The following is a 12,038-nucleotide window of genomic DNA, read 5'->3' as shown; positions in this document are numbered from 1 at the left end:
TAGTATCTGTCCCCGAGCTGACTTTGGGTATATTTATTTGATTCTTATCTCTAACTTTGCTGCATTGTTATGGTTCAGAGTGGAAATAGTTATATATTAGTCTGTTTCAAATTGTGGCCCAGAAATGCCACAAACTAATTCCTGCCTGAACCCTTGTGTAGCAGGACAGCTGACTCGTGGCCTTCAGGTGAGCACCGTGGTCCAATCAGTTTGCAGGATCAGCAATCAGAAAATGTAAATTAAAGCAATCAGAAAATGTAGATTAGGAAGCAAATTCGTCCCTGCTGGGAGCCCAGTTTTTGCAGGAACTAGATTTGTCCCACTTAGTGCAAAGCATGTGAGAAAGAGACAGATCTTAGATCCTTGCACCCCTTCACTAAGCTTTAGGTGCCAAGAGCAAACGAAAATTTTCTACAGCACCTCATGAATTTGAAGTGGTATCACTTTTTCAGAAGGCCAACTGAACACAGGTATTGCCTTTAAAAGACCATTTCCAGAGGTGCAGAGGAAGAAGGGGCCATTTTGAAGTGTCTTTAGCTGGGCACCATGAGAATGAAGACACTGGATATCACTATTACTTCCGATTATTTAGGCTGTAAGATTTGATCCTTCCCTGTTCAGCTTTCGGCAGCTTCCCTCTGAAGTAAAGTGAAGCAAAAAGCAGGATCCTATCTCCATCCTCCAGAATATGCTGAGATTGAAGGTTACATAGACAACTGCATTTTGTTTTCTAGTTATGGCATCTTATTATTACTAGTATTTGTGCCTTGCTCACTGAAATTTTCTCCATGCTACAAAGATGCTTTTCAGATTCTGGCTGACAAGGGAACACAACTTTTTTACAAGTGGCCTTTAGTGCTCTTTATAATATTATTTATTGTAATTTTTAAACTGTATGTGTAATTTATATTCTGGCACTGTCCAATATTTGAACAACTTGAATATGTTTATTTCAATATATTATGCAAACAATACTTCTTAACTGATTTTTTATGTTCTGTCTTTAAAAACTGCACCACTTATTAATAAATAGAAATTTCAATTATGATGTGGAGGAATTTCTTTTCATTTAAAGCATGATATATTCACACACATTCAGGGAACATGATATCAAATGTCCTTCCAGCAGATACTGGCAAAGATCTTCCATGCAGGAGTGAGTAAGCTATCGATGAGTAAAGTATAAAGTATATATGAAGTTTATAAGTAAAAGTCTGTATAAAGTCTATAAGTAAATCTTACTATGAGTAAGCTTTATCCTTCTTCCACACTTAGTCCATTATAATACAATGCATAGTAGATTGAATTATTAATTACTTCCTTTCATTTAGTAGCCATGCAACTTACACATATTTGGTCATAAATGTGTGGGAAAATGAAAACTAGTGAAAAATACATTCAGCTGGAAATATTTCCTGAAAGCACTATGATTGGAAGGAAAAGGAACCGCAATCTCATACACATCAGTATCAGAAATATCAGGTGCAGCAGGTCTGATTTTTCTCAGTGACAACAGTCATGTAACAGTTCAACGCACAAAGAAGATACAAGTTTTTATTCTTGTTAGACAGTTTTTGCAATGAATAGATGGAAAATAGTGCTTTTCAGAGGACGGTTCAGTCTGTCATATTGCAAATGAGCCAGATTCAGGTGGTGCCTCTCTCGGGTGGTGCCTGTCTTTAACCAGCGTTTTTCTTAACCACAGAATTCAATATGACCCACTTAGACACAAATATCTTTTAGATAGCTAGGTGAGGTGAGATGAATCATATCTTTTCACAGAATCATAGAATCACAGAATCATTCAGGTTGGAAAAGACCTCTAAGATCATCTAGTCCAACCTTTAGCCTACTACTGACAAGTCCACCACCATACCATGAATGCTACTTAAGTCTACATCTACACATTTCTTGAAGACCTTCAGGGATGGTGACTCAACCACTTCCCTTGGCAGCCTGTTACAATGCTGCACAACCCTGTCAGTAAAGAAATTTATCCTAATATACAACCTAAAACGGAGAGACTGAGATGTGCAAAGAATCAGTTCAGAGAGAAGGCTGAAAGGTAACTGTCCTGAACAAGACAGGAGAGCACATGGCACATGAACTTTTTCCCAAAATATGGCTGGACCCAATGGGATAATTTTAAGGCATTCCCTGTGTCATCAGCATCATGATTTTCACCAACCTCTGCTTAAAAATTGAAATTTAACTAAAAATATTTCTTTAATTTTTGTGGTAGGTAAAAATGTATTCAGCAATTAATCCAGTTTGTGATCTAAGTTTTACACCTCTGTAAATCGGGAGTAATTCAAAAAATCTTAAAGTAACACAACATCCAATTGTTTCCAAGTGTTTATGTTTTATTTTGTTTCTTTGTTTTTAAAATGGTTCAATTTAAATAGGATCAGTGCCAGGCTCTTACAAACAAATTTTATCAATTTTTCCAGAGATTGACAATATTAAATATATATATATTAATAAATAAATAAATCGACTAAAGCATGGAATTATGAATATCTAGGCTTCAGTTTTCCTCAAAGAATAAGTATGACATGAGCATTTTCTTTCTTCTCTGCATTTCTCTCCAGGCAAATACAAAGCTATTTTAAATGTATTCACACCATTTTATAGGCAGTATTACCATGCATTAACATTACTTAGCAATGAACAGCTAACTGAATAGCTACCTATGCAGTAGAATTCTTTTGTAAAGCAAAACAGACAGCCACAGTAATGACATTTAAATGAGTACTTTACAGACACAATAGGTGAACCACTCAGCTTTTGCTCACCTGAACTGAAATATATTGCATTAAAATTTCCCTTTGGCAGCCACCCAAATATGCACACTTGCCAAATCACTGGATTTCACTAAGGCACTGGTTCTGCTCCAAGAATCATAGTAAGAGAGTGGTTTGGGTTGGAAGGGACCTTAAAAATGATCTAATTCCAACCCTCTGCCATGGGCAGGGACACCAGGATGCTCAGAGAAATCTTCTAAGAAACAATTTTCTAAAATGAGAACAAAATATGATGACTATATTCAGACAAGAGCCCAGCTTGTATCCAGGGAGATTTCCACTTTTTCAGACTCTTCTTATGTTTATATGGGACTGCTGAGACCATATATAGTTGTTCTCTGCCTGAGCAGAGCATGGCCAAGACTTCTGAATGTTTTATAATGGGTTAGTATTGATGCCTTCAGTATAATCAAGCAATGCTGTCAGGGGTGGTGGCTTATTCACTTCTGCAAGTGCATTCTTCTCCAAGTGCATCCTTCCGTTACTTCTCAGGGTACTTATCAGGGAATTTTGATTTTTAGCACTCTTTCCACAGTCTTGAAAATTAGCTCAGAAAAAAAATAATAATAATAAAAAAAAATGCCCTTTAACGTCAAGCATTCTGTTGGACCACAGAGAAGAGAAGGAGTCAAGACAGCCAAGTTCCATGGCACAGACCAGCAGGTGAGCTAGACTGCCATTAAAGAAATTGCACTCCAAGAAGGTTTTTCAGGCATATGGCCCTGATGGCTGTTAGCCCAGTGGACTCAGGACAGCACTGCAGCTTCTCTCCTTTTCCTTGTGTCAGACACAGATGGTCATCAGAACACAGACCAGGGATTATGAAAAGCGAATATGATGTAAGACATGCTGTGAATATTTTGGTACGTTTGCAGGGAACAGCTGTGTGTCTGACACGTATATCAGAAATAACAACACTGGATAAATCATTAAATATTTTCTAAGTTCTGAACTGCTGAAACTTCTGTTTATCTAATCAAAGCCCTATGAGTTTCAAGATCTACAAATGTGAAGTGTTCGATCTCTGACTGTTGTTTTTAGAAGCCCCAAAGGAGCAATGCAAGACATTGCATGAGTCTGTAAAAATCTCATGGGATCTCTATACCATGCAGAGAAGAAAACAAAATCATCAGAAGCCCACCAGAAATGAACTTTGTTTTGAGATTCAGTACATTCCCTGTAGTTTCCATGTTGCTTTATAGACTGGGAAACACAATTTATGCAGTCAATGCAACAGCCATTGTGCTCGCTGCTTTTTCTGGAGAAACATTTATGCTATGAATGAACATTTGGTGACAGAGCTCTGAAGAAAGATGCTTGTTGCAGGAAGAACAGCTGAAAACATGACAGACACTAGTATGGTCAGATCATGTTCTCCCTTTATTACCTGAATAGTCTGACTTTTATAGCAAACTTAACAGGGGCAGATAGTGTCTCACACAAGATTATTGGTCAAAAGCACTCAGACAAACAACTGCAAGAAAACAGCACCACCTGCAAGAAAACAACCCCCTTGTGATTAGCAGTCACATAGATCCCATCCTTGAAGCCAGCTGCTGGCAACAATATTTTTTAAATTCCTCAATCGGGCGATGTGGGAACACTGTCATGGGAACTTCTCATAGTCATCATGGTAGCTTGGTTTGCTCAGCTGCAGCAAGTCATGGCCTCCTTGCTGTTTCAAAAATCCCTCAACAAATACTTGCAATAGCTTTGTTCTTTTAATGAGAGTGCAATGAGTATAACTCAGTAAATATGTTTTTCTCTACCCACTGAGGCAGCTCATCTGACTCTGCTATATTTTTTTCTTGTCACAATATGTCAATAACTCCATTGAGAAATTGAGTTACTACTCAGACACTCAGCTCTCACAGCTACTCAGTTCTTATGCTTTTAATTCTTCTTCTGTTGGACAAGCAATAGCAGTCTTCAGATGACAAAATTCTGTGTGGCCAAACCTTGGCCTGCTTAACCAAGTGAACCAGAGTACAGGTGGAAAAAAAAAAAATGTGTTCAAGACACAACATCTTTCTAATGTTCCAGATGCAGTCATTTTCTGCCTTGTAATATGGCAAAAACAACTCCTAGACCTTTTCCACATCAGCTGTGATAACTACTTGCTATTGTCATTATATAATTTTCAGTTTCCACACCTTTTTTTTCTTCCTGTTTCTCTCCCTTTCCTTCTTTCCTTAATAATATGCTTAAATTCACAAAAGTTATACAATATCTGAAAATTTAAAGAAATGTTTTAGCTACTTTAGACATACAAATAGATAAAACTTTCTTACTGGAAGCTAGTAAATTCAAGTTAAATGGCTGTAGAGTTTGGTATTCGTTCTTTTCAGGGACTTTTGTGTTGTTAGTACCAATCTTAGCAAAATCTTAATGAAAAAGATTAAAGAGATACTATTATAAAGAATGGGATTCATTTGCAATTCTAAATAAATTTCCCCAAATAGGAAAGACATTTTAAGGACAGGAATAAATAGAAGTTAATATATATACATAATTTCCCTTTAAGAGATTAAATTTATTTTACTCTTCCGAAAGAAGAGTAACAAAGAAACATGATTACATTTGAGAATTGTACTTAATGAAATTTGTGCAAAAATAAATAACATTTAATTAGAAAAATAGTGCTAAGATTTTCTGAAACGTAGAAGTGGGAGGGGATGCTGGGTGCTAACTCTGGCTCAGGTCACAAGAACATGATGCTGGAGCCCTTGCCATCACTCATACACATTGCAACTGCTTATGTAGCATGGTGTTTTGAAACCATTTAACAAAAATTGTTCAATGGTTTTAACAAGAAAAAAGTAGTGCATAATCTCCATGCTGTGTTCCCAGCCCAGAGAGATAAAGCACCAACATTGGGACTTTGCTTTCTCCCTCCTTCCCAGTCTTCTTTCTTACAGGTAAATCAAAGGCTTGTGGCATGAAACTGTGTTTATTTAACTTGTATTAGGGGAGGACTTCTGTGTAGCTTTCAGCAAATGAATGCTTTTACGTGGCAACTTATATGAATTACGCATCTATACTACGTTGCTGAGAACACACTAAAAATGACTTTACTTGTTCTGGATTTTGAGATGCCAGTTATGGACACAGCTCTGCCACACAAAGAGGCACTGAAAAAAGAAGGCACGTAAAGACTATACTCCTGAGAAAGCTGTTTGCTCAGAGTGATGCTCTGAGTGAGAACACCACATTGTCCTGAAGAGTCAAAGTTGGGGCTGAACAATAGCACCTTCCCCGGTCACCTGAGCATCGCTCTGCAGCTGAGCAAAGTTAAAATTACAGGGTCCCAGGGCAAAACACAGCATGAGGGAAAACCTGCTGAAAGTCAAATTATCCTCATAGCCAAACATCAAACGGTTGGAACAGATCCCAGCACACACATTTTCTTGGCTATACCTGGTTTTGTGAGCTGCTACAGAGAGAACTTTCATCCCAGTCTTGTTGATGAGATATTGAGCAACTGGTAATTAAGTCAGTAAAAGCAAAGTAAGTCTTGTCAAAGAAAAGATGTTTCCAAGTTCCTCAAGCTGCAGCATTTAGTCACGATTCACAAAAATTTTCCTGTATATCATATCAGTAACTTCCAGATAGAATTAGATAATTCTAGATGCAATAACACCACACTGAATATTTTTTCTTATTTTTTTTTATTTTTTATGAAAAGCAAAGTAAAAGAAGATAAAGGTAAGAATGTGCATGTGTGTGTGTGTACACGTTTAAGTTTAATGTTTGCCAGATATAATTGTTACACGTTGTGTTCCAGCTTTGGAAGTTCTTGGGCTTGTAGGACAGATGGAGACACCACCCTAACATACACATAGCATGACCCATAAATTTCTTTTCTGTAAGAAACCAAGAACTGAAAGTATATGACTGAAATCAGAACCCAGCAAAATCACTTTCTTTTATCTGACACTCTGGAGGACTACAGTGTTTTAGCCATTGCAGTAAGTGTCTTTGGGTAACAGCACAGCTCTTTCTGATATAATTAGTGGAAGTGAAAAAGTGAGACAATGCAATTAAAGGAAGAGAGTTAAATAAAGTACAAACAAAACAAGTCTGATGACACACCAGTTACCCAGGCAATATCAGCAATAATCAATTAAGTAGTGCTGGGGAACAGCCCTACAACCCAAATGCCTGTGTCATTAATAAGACCATGACATTGATAGGAAGTCTTGGAGTACTCATGATCCAGGCCAGCCAGCAGCCTCAACATTTCCCAGGACGAATACGGGAGGTGAGGAGAGGCCAGGGACCATCCTGTACAGCCAGCTTGTCATACATGACATCTGCCAGGTCTTCTTTGTCCTCTAGCAGGGGTCAGAGTACTCCTCGGCTGAGGTTTTAAACTGGTTCTTAAAGAACCTTTTAGTCCATTGACTGACTGGTTGCAAATTCCTTTTAATTTCCTCTCTTTCCTTTAATTATCATAAGGTTTTGAATGACAGCATTCCTCACATGTTGCAGTGGCTTATGGTAAAGTATCTGCTTTTAACCAAGCTGGGCTTAAATCCACTGATTTCAGAGGGATCACTTGCCATTGGAGCAAATGGAAGCAGAATTTTACTCACAGCTTCCAGTGACGATCATCTCTTGGCTTATGCTAAATATCACTCAACACGACCAAAATTGCTCTACATCATTGTTGTGACCAGCTTGCTCTTCCTTCCCCGCCACTTCAACACAATGCCAGACAATTTTCTGATTTAATCTGTCATTTTGTTCCTTTTGATTTTCTACAGTTAAGACACACACTAGTTTCTTCCATATTCTCTCAGCAACACCCCTTGTTTAAATTGCTATCCCAAGCATGGATAAAACTTTATCAAAGGGGTTTCATCTGGCCTACCTCTCCCTGTAAAGGTGTCATTGGCCTAATTGCAGTAAAATGAGCTGTCCCTTTAAAAGGGGGGAAAAAAAATCCTTTCTACTTTGCAGTTCAAGTCATTACTGCCAAAAGGAGCTTCCAGTCCTAACCTGGTGTGCCACAGAGTCATTCCATGGGGGATTCAGTGGGTATTGTGTTTGCTTACGATTGTGTTATCTTTAGTTAGTATTTCTGGGATTAGGATGACAATTTTCACTGGATTTTAAAGCAAGATTATCAAGCCTATCTACTCAAAGTCTTTCACTAAGTGGTTATTAAGACCTGGTGATAGCCTCCAGTCTTATATAGGCTTTGAAGATAATCATCTTTGTCAAGAGAAGTCGGGTAAGTTGATATTAATTATTCCAGATCTCAGTCATTTCAAATGTACTTAGAGGGAATCATATTGTACAATATCTGTGCTATTATTGTTGAATGAGAATATAGGAAATGAAATGTAATTACATTAGAGTATTGCTTAAATTCTGGTACAAATAAACCTTAACTTAAAAAGTGGTTGTAGCAATCTAATGAAGTGTGTAATTGTAACAAAGGCTTATTTTCATATTAACATGGAATATTTCTTTAGACCGGGTGTATCATGGTGTGTTTAAAATGAGAGGTGACCTTTAGATGGTGAGACTGAACAAAGGTAAGGAAATTAATTTAACTCGAGGAGTTTTATTATTATTATTATTATTGGTCTATTAAATTCTGTCCCACTCTTTTTAAAGTGAAAATATGGAAAAATTACTTGACAGTTGTTTATAGAGGGGAAAAAAATAAATGAAAACAATTCAAACTTCATGGTTACTTGCTGCATTAAAATGATTTCAATGAAGCATAGCTAATAACCGTGTTAATTAATCCCAAAATCTAGAATAGCACAGGGGAATTTAATAAGAGGTCTTCATGAGTGCATAAAGGTAGTCTGAACTAGATTAAACCCCCCAGTTCAGCAGGTCAGGGAACTCTGGATTAACAGTTCTGAGTAAAATGGATTTTAGTAATATTGTTCAGCTTAAAACCAACACAAAAGTTGTATTAATGTATCCAGTAGTGGCAAAGGGGAATTTGTACCTAAAGGCCTGATCTACATCTTGTATCAGATACATTTTTGGAACAAAAATATTCACTGAAAGTCAGTTTATGGAATTTATCTGTCTGCTCATGGTTGTGTGGCCCCTGTTCCTTTAACACCTGCAAATCTCACTATATTTTGCAATAGAAATTTTTAGTGATTGTGAGTTGGAGTCCAGGGAGGGTTTCATATTTGCAATCTGGACATGTATTTTAGTTATCACAGTAGTGTCGCTTATGTTGGCAAACAAAAGAGATACAGTTACAGAGTAATAAAGACTTGTCCCTGGTAGATTAAAAATTAGAAATCAGATAACCAGAATAACGCAAACATGACGTGTATCATAAGAGTTAATATTACTAATATGCACACTGTTGAGAGATAAGATGTTTCAGGTAGAAATTCTAGGAATATTTGTCATAGATGGCTTTAAAATTTAATTGGACAGCACAAATGTTCAGAGAGGTAATGCTCGGAAAAGATCTTGGAAAGCAGCTAAAACCTAATGCTTCAAATTTAAACCACTGGCTAACTGTTGAGCACTAGTGGCAGTCTTTCCAAGACACTGTTTTTAGTACTAAAGTTTCTCTGCAATTTCTTTTTAAGAAGCTTGTAATGGGCAGAAAATTAAAGCTGACATCCAGTCGAAACAAGCCTTCACATGAATGGAGAAATTTCCATTAATTCCATAGCAATATTGTTTAATATTTTCATGTTAGAAGTAGACAGGATTTGGTTTATGATCCATCCTTCAAGGTTATGTTTGCATTTTGTCCCAATCATCAAATATTTTACTTGATTGAGTCTGCAGCCTGTAGAATGTAATCTCAGCTACGTGTGGGCGCAATGGCCACACTAACACTTGCTCTGAATTCCTGCTGCAAAGCAGCATTGCATGTGGAGAAACTTGGCTGTGATGGTAAGCCTGGAGGAACAGCTCAGCTAGGAGGACAACTGTGAGCTGCACATTCAGGTGAGCAGGAAAATGTCTCTCAATGTCCGCGAGATACTTCTAAGCACACCTTTGCACTTCATTCTCTATTTTGTTTCTCTTTTTACAGCTTCTTGTTTTCTTCCCTCTTTTCCAATGTGTTAGTTAGCCCCTGCTAACATTGGAAACATGTTCTTCATATAGGCCCTGCTCTCTCACATGCTGCATTGAGTCCTCTGTCAGATGTTTTCCCTGTTCTACCAGCATGAACAGCTCTGGGACAATTTAAATAAATTAGTAATGAAGGAAAATCCCTGATACAAAGTTATCTACAGCCTATCACCCCTCTTACTTGTGAATCTTCATAGAAAACATCTGTGCTTGCACATCATTTTGCAAAATACTCTTACGAACAGCAAGGACTTTGGGGTTAGCTCCATGGTGACCCAGGAGAACCCACGCTGCTCAAAGTAGGTCCTGAAAATTAAGTCTTTCCACTTCGGTGAAAGCATTGATCGGTAACTGTAGGGGGAGATGAAGTGGAGCAGATGGAGTCCTTTTTTCTCACCTCCTAGCTTTGGGTCTCTCCCTCGCCACACAGCCAAAATCCCCATGAAGGGCAGAAGTTTGGGCTTTTCTTCCAGTCTGAGCAACAAAGACCCTCTAGCCAAGGCTAGCCTTATGTTGCAGGAGCAATGCAGTGGCAGCACTGCTGTTGGCTGTGTTTTGTGTCCCTTGGACCATCATGCATAGAGCCAGCATGGGCAGTGCAGCCTGGTCATACACCATATGCAGGGAATGGGTCATTAGGAGCACGCTCAGGGGGAGGTGTATGACCCATAAACACTGAACTGTCTTTGTGAAGCTTGACTCATCCTAAAGGAGATCTCGCAGAGCTAAGGTGTCAGTTACTTCTCATAGTACAGGAATAAAAATTTTTGAATTTCTCTTAAAAACAAACAAAAATCCAGCAAAACATACTGCTGCTGGCCTCAGCCAAACACACAGCCCAACAGCACCCCCTTGACGAGAGCTCTCAGGCCACTTCCATTGACTACATGCACCTGCCACTGTAGCCCTCCAGCTCCAAAAGCTGTGTAGTGACAAACCTCCCCATGACATGGTCACCCAGCTCTCCATTCCACAAACTCACCTGAACTCCAGAGCCTGCTCTCCCCAGCATGATACTTCCATCATGTCAGCATGTTAGCAGACTTGAGCAAACCTGCTAGTCTTCCCTATTAAAGAGTCCATAGATGCAGAGAAAAATCTCTCAGAAGTCCCATTAAGCTTCGTAGTCTGGACAGTGGAAGAACAGCTAGATTTCCCTGGGTGTCAGGCCAGCATTACAATCATGGTCTATAGTCTACCTGTTGCTCAGATCCTGAACATCGTTACATGGAGAACCAAGTTTAGGATTGTCGATGTTAAATCTGGACACTGGACACTGGACTCTGCCTATGAATAACTTTTTGAGCCCACATAAAGAAGATGGGTTATGAAATCTGGGGAATGAGACTTGACCAAGGCTTTCTCTCATCCTCAGCCTCACTCTTCAGTACATGGTATGCAGAAACTGGATGAGCTTAGGTTTGGGGCCAAGAAGAAAGTATCACCCAGATAGACCTAATAGATAAGGATTACCTGAATAGCTTCTCAGAGCTTTGTTTGAATTTGCAGAGCTAGTGCTTAAACACTTTAGAGTCATCAGACAAGCAAACACGGATGTTTCAGACACAGAAAAGCTTTGTATCATTTCATCATCCAGGTTTTCTTTACCACTGCTAAGTACAAAACTATTTTCAGAATGTGTTAATCCTCCAGTGAATTAAAGACGAGAAAGATTTTAAACATGATGGTAATAGATTGTTAATCAAGAAGTGCTATCTTCAAGATAATGGTTCACTGTGTGCTACTAAGAGAGGAGATGGCTGATATATTAATAATAATAAAAAAAGTGTTTTTTGTTGTTGTTCTTTTTTTAATTTTCATACACTCCCTACTTTTCTGACAGCTAGTTTTTTATTTTGTATTTTCCAATATTCTAAATAATAATAATAATGGAGGAAAGCAAGGACCTTCCTTCTGTTTTTTTCTAACCATCTCTAAGGCAGCACAGGACACAGCTGGGTGAGAATAATTAACTGTAGAAATACAAGATTAAGAATGTCTGGGAAACCAACAGTTCTGCAGAAAAGGAGCTCGGTTGATAACTGATTGAACCTAAATAAATGTCATCTCATTTCAACAGCAATAAAAAAGTGGGTACTTGGTGTGTCATTGTGCTTTAGGTACAGTTCATCCTGCCAGAGAAGAAGACTCTGTAGACAG

The sequence above is a fragment of the Netta rufina genome (genome assembly GCF_964035555.1).
Source record: "Netta rufina genome assembly, chromosome: 2".
Lineage (NCBI taxonomy): Eukaryota > Metazoa > Chordata > Aves > Anseriformes > Anatidae > Netta > Netta rufina.
Note: the sequence above shows the minus strand (reverse complement) of the source record.